Genomic DNA, 14,927 nt, shown 5'->3' with positions numbered 1-14,927 from the left:
ACATTTTGTCACCACTCATATTTGCTGCTTGGCAGCACTATTACTACACAAGCAGAAGGATGGGGTCTGGGTTGTGCTAATGGGTTTAATCACCTTTCAGCATGTTATGTGACATAAGGGAAGGTCAAGTGTCATGCTAAACACACAATTGAACTGCACCTTATTGCAAGTAATAGTTCCTTTTTAACTTCAGAGAAGCCTCATAAATTTCACTGTAAATATAAATGTGGTGTTATCTTGCCTTGAGAGTACAAATATTCAATTCAACTTATATGTACGGTCTTCTAAGCATTTTGAACGGAAACTATTATCGTCAAAGTTTTATATACTTAAGAGGTAGTACTGCGTACATAGAAAGCTGAAAGCTAATATAAGCTCATGGAATCTTATTGAACAATAGTTTAATTGACCAAATATCCCTTGTGCTGCTAAAATAAGTCAGTGTTGTGAAAATCAGCTATGCCAGGCTGCCATCCTCATAGATTTTATTTGAAGTTATTATGTCCATTCCACCTGTTAAGTACAAAGTGTTACAAAGATTAGAGAAAAATCACAAAGTTGTTTATATTTTATATACAATTTTAAATTTCAATTATTTCTGATATGAATCTAAATTGGTCTTTAACTGTGCTATACACTGTCTTGTAATGTTAATGTTTTGTTCCTGCTAACATCCCATGTGTGATAGTTCATCATAATAATAAATCACTCCTTGATGGACAGCTTTGTTTTGTACAAGATTCAGTCATTTCAGTTCTCTTTTCACTTACTTTAATTTGGTCAACTGCTATTGGCTTCAGCTATCTCAGACTGTGTACTTTTGTTAATAAATGGAAATAAGTATGAGGAGGGGCTTAAGGGGTTTAGTCTAGTGGGAACAAGACTGTTATTGGTAAAATATGATGTTATAACCTCTGCTAGGTATGGTGCTTTTGGCACAGACGATCTATGGGTAAAATGTGGAGTACATACTAACAGGTGACTAACAACTTCAACTAGGAAGCTCATAGGATGGGTAAAGATGCTGGTTTCAGTTATGAATAAGATCAGTTAATAAACTGATATGATTCAGTTCTAATTCCCAAGGATGTCCGTTTAAAATTTCTAACACTGAATGAGTAGCAGGCCCTTTCAATGGAACTTGAGGTACATTAACATTTTAAGAACTCAAATGTATAGCGGAGCTGTGATCCCGGTTAGTGCAGAGGACATTTCATGGTTCGCAGGCTTTTACCATGCTGTTGTTCACGGCATATGCCTGCGGTAACTCTGCCATAGTGGGGGGGTAGGGTTAGGCTGTCTTTGATTATGTATTTGAATGTGTGTTATGTATTTTATATGATTTATATGTTCCCCTTTTTTCTTTCTTGCAGATGGGGGTTTTTTGGAACACTGCTGTTATAATTTGGAATAGGTGGGTATAAGGTGGGACCATCTCTTTACAGGTTAGAGGATTTACTTTTGTCCTTTTCTTTGCAGATGGTGGTGTCACAAGTACCAGTCGTGGTGCCACAGGGTGAGTTTGCAGATGATGGAAGCAGTGGTGAGCGAGGAGGTTACACATGGTAAGCTCAATTGGGCAACAGTTACTGGCTGAAGTAAGAGAATTTCAAAGTTGAGTTTTGGTAGAAGATTTACATGGCTAGCCAGAGAAGGACAGGCAGTTCAGTTTTGATTTCAAGTTTAATTGGTGGTACAATCTGTTTTACTAACCGTTTCAGCACGTTAGATCAGTGTTGGAAAGTTGTCCCTGCTTGTTCAATACTTAAGGGAGGATCAGCCATTTAGCCATAGGTAAGAGTTTGGGTTGCTGTAGTGGGCTTGATGAGGTTACAAGTAATTTATTCTATGTAATGCTCATTAAGGCACTTCACTGTGGATGGGGTTCAGGTAGGTGGGGTGGAGTCACAGCAATCTTAGGATCATAGGACGTTATTAGACTACTGGCTCAGGGGAGATTACAAGCTAGTCACAACGGGTTTCATTTCTGTGGGTAGCACTTATGTGTGTCCAAGGGGATATGATTCATAACATTTGTAAAAAAAAAAAAAAAAAGTGGGGGGAGGGGATGGGTCCCATACTTTGGTACAGATTTTTGGCAAACACTTGGTGGGGGGAACAGGGGTTCTAGTCAGTGCCTAAATTTTAAGTAGTTCTTTGTATGTGTGTACATAAAATTTATTGTTTTTTCTTTTCTTTTCAGATTTCTGAAGTGCAGAAGGCCTCATACAGTGGCCTGGACAGTGGATCTGAAAGGTGATGCTTTTTGATAGGAAGGATGTTCTTGCCACAGGAATGGGGCACAATGAGGGTCTGAGTGATCATCTTATTAAGGAATGCTAGAGCATGGTGTTCAAGTAGTTTGGGAGTTGAGCATTGCATCAGTATGGGGTGGCAAGTAAGGAAAGGTAGGTGGGGGCTAGGGTAAAACTTTTGGGGATGGTTTATGGAGAGTGTGGCGATTCCATAGGAGAAGTTGAGTCACAACATTCAGGAGCACAGGAACGAGTACTTCATTGCTGAGTATAGGCGAGTTTTCAGGAACCAGGTCAAGGGGTGCTGGTTTTCCACCATCTAAGGTTAAGAATTTAAAGTTGTAGAGTTAGACTATTCCCTACGGTAATTAAGTCATTGCACATCCAGAACTGGGTAGTTGGTGGGCTAAGGTGATATGCTACAGTTGTCAGGGTCCTGGGTGTGAGACTTGATACTAGTTGTTTTGACTGGGTGTTGAATTGAGTTCAAAGAGGTTATAGTCTGTGGTTTTGTTGTGGTTATAGGTTGTCAATCCGTTCAGGTTGAGCCATGATTTCAGCTTTGAAGGAAGCGGGATAAATGGGTATGTATTCTCTTGGTATGGATGTTCCGGTGGTACAGTGGGGTCATGGTAATTCTACTTTAGTTTCATTAGGGTGTGTTTCACTGATGGTATGGCAGGGTGGGTTTATATTGGGATTCTAAGGTGCATTACAGATGATGGGTACACCGAATGATGTTTGGCTTGACCCTTTCCCTTTATGGGAGGTAGTGGGTTGAACAATTTTGGGTAGAAGGGAGGGGGAACAGCCTGGTCAGGCTGGTTGGTGGAGAAGAGGGATAGGCTTCCCCTCTTCTGTTCCCCTCTAGTGTCTGGATGTGTGGAAAGCAAAATGAGTAGTTGGAGGAAGCTTGCTGAATAGATAAGCAAGCTGAAGTAAGGATGCTGCTTATCTGGTGGAAGGTAACTTAATGAATGGTTTACGAATTGAGTTGGGACGCTTCTTCATAAGTAAAGTTAGTGAGTAGAGGTAGGGACACTGCTTACTGGGGCAGGGTGAGTAGGTACGCTGCCCTGATTAACATAACAAGGATGTTATGTTGTGTTTAGAATCAATTATATTATGAATAGCTCTAATTAATGAATTGGTGAACAAAGCTATGCTATGAAATTTAATAAAGGTCGTCAAATGTCATTTGGTGTGATGTGTTTATTGAAGGGGACCAGGATAAATGAAGTTTGGCAACAAACCAAGTTGTCCCAGGACATCTTCATGGGGGGTTAGGTTGTTATTAGTGGGAGCTAAGTGTATTAGGGAGGTGAAAGGGTTAAGTGGAGGCAGAGATGGTTGGGAGGAAATGATATAGGGATGGAGAGGGGCTTAAGGGTTTAGTCTAGTATAGCTGGGTTAAGCAAGCACATTTTGGCGTGAACTTGCTACCCACACACCCTGCCTCTTTTCGGTGGTGGGTTATTGGGTTTAGGGTTATTTATGACTGGGGGTAGGTGGAGAAATGGGATAGGCTTCTGCCCTCTTCTGTTTCCCCTCTGATGTTTGGATGTTCATTTCAAGGATCTGGGGAAAGGAAATGAGTAGTTGAAGGAAGCTTGCTGAATAGATAAGCAAGCTGAGGTAAGGATGGTGCTTATTTGGTGGAAAGGTAATTCAATGGATGGTGTATAAAGTGAGTTGGGACACTGCTTCATAAGTAAAGTAAGTGAGCAGAGGTATGGGCCCTGCTTGTTGGGCAGGGCGAGTAGGTATGCTGCCCTGATTAACATTACAAGGATGGTGCTTCATAAGTAAAGTAAGTGAGCAGAGGTATGGACGCTGCTTACTGGGGCAAGGTGAGTAGGTACACTACCCTGATTAACATTACAAGGATGTTATGCTGTGTTTAGAATCAATTATATAATTAATGCACTGGTGAACAAAGCTATGTTATGAAATTTAATAAAGGTCGTCAAATGTTATTTGGTGTGATGTGTTTATTGAAGGGGACCGGGACAAACTTCAATTACTCATCCTGTGTTACATTAGACCCAATAAGATGATCTCTCCACTCCACATTCCTTTCCTCTTTGCCATTTTATTGCTTAGTACTGGCCCCTTTTTCCTCTTTATGCAGGTTCTATCTCTTATCCTGCCTTACACTGGTAAAAATCATCTCTACTACCCCCCCCCCCCACACACACACACACACATTAAATCACTGAGAACATTATTGTAAGTCAATAATTTTAAAATTCCTCTGCATATACACATGGCATGATTAACTACTGGATTCCCTTTGTATTTGCATTTTAAATTTCACTATCCTACTTGTAAATGCTACCTGTATTTAGATTGTGGAGCTCTTCTCTGGGTCTCCACTGAAAAGTATTGTTGCCCAGTCAGACATTAGCAGTAAACAAATGCTAAATAGATAAAAATAAAATATTTACTAGTTAACTAATCATAATGGGTGGAATGCAAACTACCTGGAATGTTTTTAAATTAATTTGTTATTTAGACTGCAGCAATGAAACAGGTTTTAGAGAACTCCTCTTTTTTCACTGGTTTTGTGCCCATATTTTTTGTTGTCCAGAAATGTAGGTGAATCACTTTGGCTGTGTTAATGTGAGTTTGTATTTAAAGGTCAGGTGTTGTAGGAGAAGACTCCTCACTCCAACACAGAAGGGCGTGTGTGTGTGTGTGTGTGTGTGTGTGTGTGTGTGTGTGTGTGTGTGTGTGTGCGTGTGCGTGTCAGGGAGGGGGGGGCAACAATTACCTCCAAGCAAAAGATATAATTTCAAGCAGTTAATAGCAAGTGCTGTCTCTGTTTGTAACAACATTGTAAACACTATGTTCACATTTGAGATCTATTCAATGCAATAATATATACTGTGATGACCCCCAGATGTCAACCAATCAGTTCAATAGAATATCTGTTGACAAAATGCATGGCGTGTGTGCATGTGAGGGCTGTTAAATAGAGGTATATTTTATGCAAAAATTGTATATTCCTGACAGCAACCCCAGTTTTAGTGGGGATGATGTTCAGTAAGTCTGACATATTCACTCTTATTTCAGTGGGTTACATACAGACTTCTTGGCATTGAATTAACATTAGTATATTGAATATCCATATTTACAAGCGTATTATGTTTGTTTTAATGAAAACTAATTTCTCTTGAAGAACTGAATTTTTGTGTCCTCTGGGAGTTAATTCTAATGCTTAAAAGACTGAATTTCATAGTACATCTGTAAGTTACTAGGGCACACTAGAATCAGTTTGAATAATTGTTCTTCTTGATGTTGCTTGCCTTGTATGTTTTAATGCAGTGAAATCTGTTATGATTGCAACTATAATTTCTTAAGTCAAATGTAAAAAAAAAGAAGTGTATGAAATCACATTTAGCGTGTGTTGATTTGTGGACTCAAAATGTATTTCTTTATTTATTTATATTTGTTGTAAAAGGTTGTTAATTTAACAGAATGTAGAACTTAACAGCTAAGGCCAAGAGATAAAGCTAATATTCGTATTACATATTTTTAGTGCACCTCCATATATAGATAGATGGACAGATAATTATGCAGCTGTTTAAATATAGATATAAATATAAAGTGTTCAACAAAACAAGATGACTATTATAAATATTAATCTTAGAAGAACATGTGGTGAGTGAATGTTCTAGGCTGCAAATGTCATATTTAATCATCCAGTGTTTCTCCAATGCTCAGACAGTCCATATCTGTTATTTGCTGTTATTTGTCACTGAAAGATAAAAAAAAAAACATATTTAAAGGGATGTAAATACAATAAATAAAAATACAATATTGATTTATATCATTAAACAAAGAGGTATAAACTGAAAAGCATGCACATTACTACTTTTATTGGAGATGCAGTATTGTGCATGTATAGAAAAGGTAAGATAGAATTCAATGGTAGTTTGAAGGACAAAGAAAGAGCATTAACAAGGTAGGGGATTATAGGAATGTTGTAATTTGGGAGACATATAAAATGTAGAGTGAGAATGGAAGTTAAGATTAGTAGAGCAATGGTGATAAGGCACTGGGGACAGTTAAGTGCTAAGAGCAATGATCAGGAGAGATTTAGAAACAGCTACAAGTTAATTACTTTAAATATTATAAGTAGAAGGAAAGGTACTGCAAATTTGAAAATACCTTGGCCATAAATTCTTACAAAGAACAATAGGTAAAAAAGTGTTAGCAGGTAAATAAAACCAGTACCCCATTATAAGATTATTACTTTAAATAAGAGGTGCAGATGTGTTTGTTCATGTGCATATGCTTGCACTTTTAATCAATAATAGTGGGTTCCTAATGAAATCAGATATCATTATGCACTAAAGTCAATAAGTATATGAAGACTTGTTTAGTAATATTGATAGGAAGCCTTGGATAGTTGAGGATACAGCAATAGGTGAATGGTTCAGGAGAACAGCCTGCAAATAACTGCATGCAATGTATACCTAGAAGCAATTGCCAGAAGTACTGAATATCATTAACAAAAATGAACAACAAAAAAAACAAGAATAAAATATAAATCAGTAGTTAAGGATACATAAAATGACAGTCTGTGAAATTAGGTAAGTTAGTACTTATAATAAAGGAATATCTAGAATTAACAGAACATAGCTGATTACAGAACTGCATCAATATTAAAAAATAATTATTTTACAAAGAACAAAAGCTGACATTATAAGAGTAAAAAAAAAACTTTCACAAAAACTAAGAATGTGTGATGTAAATCTAGCATTTAAATACTGTGAATCAATCATATATGATACTGTAGTTAAAACACTTTTGAAGTTTGCTTTATTTCTGTATGCTTTTATGTGTTTTTGTTTCCAGTGTGGTTTTAAAGGTGAATGCTGGCATGTTTGTGTGTGTGTGTGTGTGTGTGTGTGTGTGTGTGTGTGTGTGTGTGTGTGTGTGTGTGTGTGTGTGTGTGTGTGCGTGTGTGTGTGTGTGTGTGTGTGTGTGTGTGTGTGTGTGTGTGTGTGTGTGTGTGTGCATGTGTAGAACATTTTGTCAATGTGTGATTTCACTGATGAGTGAAAAAGCTGATACAGGTGATCAAAAATGAGTTGATCCAAAAGTTCAAGTTTTTTCATTATGCAATTGGGGAACAGTGGGCTGTGGGAATATGTAGTGTGATATATATTTAGCAAGTGGTGTGGGCAGTCTAAAGGGTTCAGGAGGGCTTGCCCCTGCAAAAAATGTTTTATATTTCTTTTTAATCTGTGGAACAGTGACTGTGTTGTTCAACAATTAGATGTTGATCATTTAAGGATCGACATTTAGTGAGTTTGAAAAGAAGTTAGGCTCAAAAATTATAGCTAGCTAGATAGATAGATAGATAGATAGATAGATAGATAGATAGATAGATAGATATACGAGTAAGGAAAACTGAGCAATCATATTTCTAGTTAGCAGAACATCAAATCTATTCTGTGTACAGGAAAGCTGCTAGTGTAAACTACTTAGACATCAGATTCATCCATAGTCCTTCACTGTATTCACTGAAATCAACAGTCAACAAACTGCCACCATGTTGAAACATCACTGAGCAGGGAAAACGATCAGTTACAGAGATATTCCATAAGAATAAAATAAAAGAAAAAAGAATAAAAAGCAGTAAATCAATAACAACAACAACAGGAATAAATAAAATAAATACATAAATAAACACTCAATTACATTACTAGAACTGCAATAATGTTAAAAAAATGACCACCGAGGAGACCAAGGAGATGACAGGTGTTAAAAAAACTACAGCAAAGCACAAGGCAAAAGAGGAGAGCTTAGACAGTCGGGAGATATTACATGAGATGGGGAGTGCAGAATTCTAGGAAGGAGGGTTGGCATAATGGTTAAGGTTCTAATCTCACAGATGCAACATACCGGGTTTGATTCTGATTTCTGGTTATTGATTAGGTTATGTTTACTAATGAGCCTATTAAGTGGTTGCAGGGCAGCAAGCAGTTTTAATTATTGATTGCCAGGTGTAAGGAGTATTCAAGGGATATGAGGCAGTGATCTGGAAATGTGGTGAGACACTGGCCAGCCCAGTAAAAATGTATTTTTATTTTTTTGGTGTTGTAGTATGCAAAGTTCTTAATGTTTTCTTTCTCTTTACAGGTGACTGGAATGTAGAGCTTGAAGCAAAGATGGGTTACTATTGTACTGCATGCAGAAATGCTGTTTTGAGACCTGCCAGTGATTGAGTCTCCTGCAGCAGAGGAACCAGGCATGTCCAAAAGGAAGATGCAAGGGCAGGTGCTGAAGAGCAAGTCAGTGTCCCGGTGGAAGCGGGCAAGACAATCGCCAAATAGTATCAGAGTGGGTGTTCTGGCTGCTGGAGCTGTGCAGGATGAAGATGCAGGTGATGATGCTCTTTTGGGGGTTCAAGTAGCCATGTCTGACTTGGAGTGGTTTGGGGCTATCCTGGGGGTAGGTACAGAATTAAGAATTTAAAGTTGTAGAGTTAGACTATTCCCTTGGAGAGCCACTTCAGCAGCCTGGGGAAATTGTAAACACATTAGAGCATCAGGAGAGGTTTAGTGAGGAGGGATGGCAGGGCCAGAGGGATGCATTGTGGGTGATGATAGCTTAGGGTTGTCTTTAGGGAGTTTAGGGTTGTGCATAGGTGGGGCTGAGTTGTAACAGCAAGAGATGAGTTCAGATTTCATGGGACAATTGGGTGTTAGTTTTCATGTACTCCGTGATGGTTTGGCTGAAAAAGGATAATTCTATGGCATAAGCATTTTTGGCTTCTTTTCTCATGATTCATGAGGCATAACAACTGTGGCGAAGAATGCTTGGTTGTGGTACAATCAGCGGTTCCATAAGTGGAAAGAAGTGGATCAATCATTGTATTAAGAAGTTAGGCACCCAGATATTTGGTTAGCCACTAATGAAAGATAACTCTGGGGCCATTAGCAGAAGTGGTAAGCTATGAGGGGAGGTGGTAGGGGTGTGCTGGGCCTTTAATGTGGTGCATTGTTCATGGGTGGCATGCAGGTTCTCAAACACTTGTTCAGATTGTGCAGGCATACATCCAGCTGTTCAGTGTGGCCATCAGGAAGGGAATTTGGGCAATTCAGGCCTCATTTCCAACCAAAGTGAGAGCATTATCTCCTTCGCTCCAGGGATTTCAAGGCTTTTGGGGATGAAGTAATTTTCAAGAAGGAGGGGAGGAGTGTCTTTTGGGGGGCAGAGGGGAAGACTGGGTTTTGCAAGCACCCATTAAGGTGCAGGTATTGCAGTACATGCTCAGGCAATTTCTTGATTTGGCAGTTGCAAAGGAATTAATGGATTTTCCATAGGATATTCTATAAAGTCAGGGGTTAAGGGGGATGGCTCAGTCTGTAACAATTTGCATTCAGTGTGGGGGAGGGAGGAGATTTTGAAAGATTTGATGGAGTGGGAGTGGTGTGCAGGCAGTTTACTGAGAACATTTGATTGTCCTCCCTTTGACTGCTTTAGGGTGTTGCCATTGGGTTTTGCCCTAAGAAGTTGTCTGGTGAATTCCAGTTGATTCACCATTTGTCATGTCCTGAAGGGAACTTGGTTAGTGATTTTATTTCTGTAGAAGATGCAAAAGTTAGTTAGGCAACATTGGACGACACTGTACAGGTCATTCGGGAGTTTACAGATCCGTGATTAGTAAAGATGGATATTGAATCTGCTTTTCGGTTACTATCGGTACGTGGGCATGGCAGTTGAGAAGAAGTTTTATTTTGACAAGGCCATACTGATGGGGATTTAGTGCCCTGTGCCACTTTTAATAATTTAGCACCGGAATCCATTGGATCTGGCAGCAATGGGTTGGCACTTAGAAGGTGGTGCATTATTTGGATGATTTTATATTGGTAGGTGAAGAGTTTGAATGAGCTATACAGGGTATGTGGGCATTTTTGATGGTGTGAGAGAAGATGGATGTACTATTGGCTACAAAGAAGATGGAAGGACCTGCCGAGACGCTGTTTTTTTGGGACTGTTAGTGGATGCAGAATGAGGCTTGTTTTGTTTACTGCTCAAGAAGACAAAGCACGTGAAGGAGAGGATTTCTTGTGTGAGGGGCAAGGACAAGGGGTGGATTAGGGATGTTAAGGAGCTCTTAGGGCTAAAGAATGTTGTTTGCCAGACAATTTATCCTGGTCATACATTTTGTAGGTCTGTGGCTTTCTTGTTGAAAGGTGAGAGAAGTAAACATCATTGGGTGAGGATTGGTAAGCTTGTTCATGTTGATTTAGCACTGTGTTGATCCTTTTTGGATCAGTTTAATGGTATTTCATTTTGGCAGTCATACTGGGTTTGTCCACGGGAGTTGCAATATTTTACAGATGTGGCAGGTGGTATTGGAATGGGAGCGATTTTTATCAGTGAATGGTTTACAGCTTGATGGCCGAATGATTGGAAGAATGCATGGAAGAAAGATGTGCCTTTTCTGGAATTGATGCCTATTTGGGTGGTATATGTGGTGTGGCATGAGCAGTTGCTTGGTAAGAGGGTAGCATTTCATTCAGACAATATTGCAGTGCTAAGGGTTTTATAGTCAAAGACAGCAAAATCTAGACTGCCTTTGTTAGTAATACGGAAACTGGTTTTGTAGATTGTTATACGGGTGTGCATTTGGCAGGTGCTAAGAATAGGATTGCTGACAGTTTGTCTCATTTTCAGTCTTGCAGGTTTCAGCAGGTAGCCCCAGTGGCAGTGGGTGAACCAGTTGTGTTGCTAGATGAGATGTGGCAGACTGCTCTGATGTAACAAGACAGTTGGTGCATTAGTCCTGGGCAGTTTCTACAAGAAGGGCTTATGATAGGGCTTTACATGATTTTGATAAATTTGTTTTGCAGCTGCCTGAAGAACAGGGAGATTGGTCAGAGAAATTGTTATTGTAATATTTAGCTTGGGCTTGGGTGCAAGGTAAGGCTGTCCACTCAGTTAAGGTGGATCTGACTGCTATTAGTATATTTGCATGGCAGGCGGGATTGTAGGGATTGACTAAGTCTTGGACAGTAGCTCGTCTGTTGAAATGATGGAGTAGATTTGCCAGTGGTAGAGGGGCCATGTGATGGCCGATGACAAAACAGGTGCTTCAGGTTTTGTTCCATGGTATAGAGTTAGTGAATGGGGACTCAGTGCATTATAATTTGTAGGTGATGTAGATACAATAGAAATATCATGGAGTGTTTAGGCTGTTAGAGTTGTTGTGGTCACTGGTTTGTCAGAATGTGACTATTTTCTGCTTCAGTAGAGATGGTTGCATAGATCTAAAACAGACCAGATGTGGAGGGGCATGCAGATTGTTCTGGTGAAGAATATAAATTAGTTGTTGTGCCCATTGGGGTGGGCTAGGAGGTTACATTGGTCTCATGCGGGGAGTCCAGAGGATTTGTTTATTCAGTTGAAAGTGGGTAGGGTGATAATGGGAAATCAGACTGTGTGTGTGATGAAAATGTATTTTCAGTTGTCTTGGTTTTCCAGGAGAGAGGTTTACATCTCACTCATTTCACATTGGAAGGGCTTCTGATTTGGCAATAGAAGGTAGGTCAGTGCAGGTTATCAAGAGGGTGGGACATTGGTCTTCAAATGTCTATTTGTCTTATATTAAATAATTGCTTATTGTGTTTGTCCTAGTAATTTTTTTTTGTAGGAAAACAGGGTGTCATTCTGTGTGATTCCCACATTCACTGAGCAGTGAAGTGGGCTTCAGTTAGGTTGGATGGCAGCCAGCTGGCTTTACATCGCTTTGGATGGAGAGTCCTATGGTATGGTATTAGAGGCCTCAGATGGCATCAACTCATGGAGGAGTTTGTGTACATACTGTCACAGACTGGGATTCTGTGAATTTTAGTGGTTCATTTGGCAGTTAACGATTTGGGAGTAATTCCAAAATGACAGTTGGTGTATAAGATATTGGAGGATTTAGCTACTTTAAAGATGGCATTTCTGGGATTGAGTATTGTGTGGTCTGAAATAGTACCACATTTGTTTTGGTTGTCAAGGCATTTGGTGAATCTGGGTATTCATATGATAGAGCATAGGGACCCAATTTGGTTTAGAGAGGATAGGGTGCACCTGAGTGAGCTTAGATTGGATTTATTTAATGTACAATTGGCTTTGTTTATGGATGGTTTGGTGAAAGTGTTGCAGTAAGTTGGGGGGAACAGCTGTGTTAGGCTGGTGGGTAGAAAAGAGTGGTAGGCTTGCCCCTCTTCTGTTCCCCCTCTGATGTTGGGTGGTGGATTCAAGGCGGTAGGGTGAGGATGGAAGTGAGTGGTGGCACGCTGCTTTGATAATTGAGAGAGAGTGAGTGGTTGAGGCACCATTGCTTATTTTGAGGCAAGGTGAATGGGATTGGCTGCCCTAGTAAATTGTTACATGGACGTTCATGCTGTGATTAAGAAATCTATAGACGTTATTCAATAAAGTTGCGATTAAGAAAGTTTTAATAAAGGTCATCAAATGTCATTTTGGTGTGGTGTGAGTTATTTGAAGGGGATCAGGACAAATATATACATAACAAAACAAGCATCTGAATTCAAGACTATGACAGAAATTAAATATACTTTATAATAATAAACCAGTAAAATCTAAAATTTGAGTACGGTGCCAGAATAGGACCAGATATAATCTCCTGAAGAAAGTTGAAGAATGAACTTCACAAACAGAAAATAAAACAGTCTAGAACAAGGCAGAAATTCAATAACAAAGCAGAAACTGTCACCATAGCAACAGAAAGAAGCAATTCCAACTTGGGGGGTCAATTTACACAACCCTACTACTGATATGTAAGTCTTCTCATTTTGATTCATTCACCTGTCAGCCAATATACTGCACTGTTGTGTTAACACTGGTTCATAAGCTAAGTTGTACAGCAGCATGTAGCAGTTTTACAGAAGAATCCTTTAATGATCGGTCTCAGTATTCCTGATAAAAATCCATGCAGTTAAAAAGGTTACAACCCCACATAGTTATCATTTAGGTAAAATGGGGGGAGGAACGGGTGACTATATTTACTAGACCTGTATTATAGTGCTGCATATATTTTATGGGCACCTAACAGCATCTGTACATTTTTTCATTATGTAGTGTTTTTTCTTTTAAATGTTGAATTCTGTGTTACTTGCATATGTAGTAAACACAAATGAAGGCTTAACTACCAACTACTCATTCTGACACCAATGCTTTACGTCCATAGTATTCCAAAATACATTCCAAAATAAATTCCCACAAGGGTGAACAATAAAAATCCAGTTTATTAAAACAGGTCAAGCGCTTTCATCCCATTAAAATGTAGGGACTTCTTCAGAGCAAATTACCTAAAAATACAAGACGTTTATATAGGCTTCTTAATCAGATTGGATAATAAGCAACTAATTGTGGAAATTTACCAGCAGCATTTCTATGGATTTACACAAGTACCAACAGATCTGACTGATTAACACAAGTACAACAAGAACCAGGATTCTTACTGTGGATATGTTTGAGGTTCCAGCTGAGCTTGACCAGAGCTGCTTTACCAAGCTTAAAAACTATAGGGAATATTTATCAAGAAAATCTAACAGTGGCCTAACAAAACAGAAATGAACTTAAAGTAACAAAAAATATGCCATACAAAAGTGCACTTGTTTCCATTTAAGTTGAAAATAATGTTTGTTTTTACATTTCCACTATAAGCAAATTGCACCTCACTTGAGGAAATAGTCTCCAGTGCATTAAACAAATTACAATATATTTATTTTTATATGTATTATAAATTATAAATGCGTTAGTAACATTTGATATTAAAGAAACTATCACCGGTATATTATGCACGTGTTTTAATATATATATATATATATATATATATATATATATATATATATATATATTTTTTTTTTTTATTGCTTAATCTGGCATAACTGAACATTTTTAAAGAAATTTGTTCTGCCTTGTTTTTCAATGCACAGAAGATTTATATTCTGCACTGGTGTATTCTCAAATGCATAAGAATGCCTGTTCCCAGATGGCCACATCTTTATTTATTTAGCATTTATTAGCTGGGAAAGTCTGACTTGGAATGAGTCAATTTTCAGCGGAGGCCCTGTGAGAAACACTCCAGACACATGTCTTTGTAATGTGGGAGGAAACCAGAGTACCAGGAGGGAACCCACACAAACACAAGGAGGGCATGCAAACTCCACAGAGAATACACCCAGCCAAGATTCAAACTTCAGAATCTCTTGCTGTGAGGTGACAACACAAACCGCTGTACCACTGTGCCATCCAATCTGTATTCTATGGAATACATGTAATTCCATATCTTGGAAAAGAAAGTCTGTTGTCATTTCTTTAACTGAAATCTGGGTTCAGACATATCTACTGCTTTAATTAATTTTTTTATATAATATAAGGCAGCTGGTATGAGTTGTCATTAAAACAGAGAGGAAAAACATTTTCCACAGTGTAGCTATTCTACTGTTTTCTGCCTTTAAAGCCTAATTGTGTCATGATTGCATCTTAATATTGTCTTAAGATCCTGACTAGTGGTACTTGTATCTCTATATTGTGTGGGGAAAAAATTAGATCAATTTTTATCAATCTTTCTTCGTTTACTTTTAAAATAGCTCTTGTCATTTGCTATAACCAAAGAATAGATACTGACTTCAT

Source organism: Protopterus annectens, chromosome 15.part0 (assembly GCF_019279795.1).
Source record: "Protopterus annectens isolate FY-2018-M chromosome 15.part0, PAN1.0, whole genome shotgun sequence".
Taxonomy (NCBI): Eukaryota; Metazoa; Chordata; order Ceratodontiformes; family Protopteridae; genus Protopterus; species Protopterus annectens.
The sequence above is the reverse complement of the archived record's forward strand: the minus strand, read 5'-3'. Positions refer to the sequence as shown.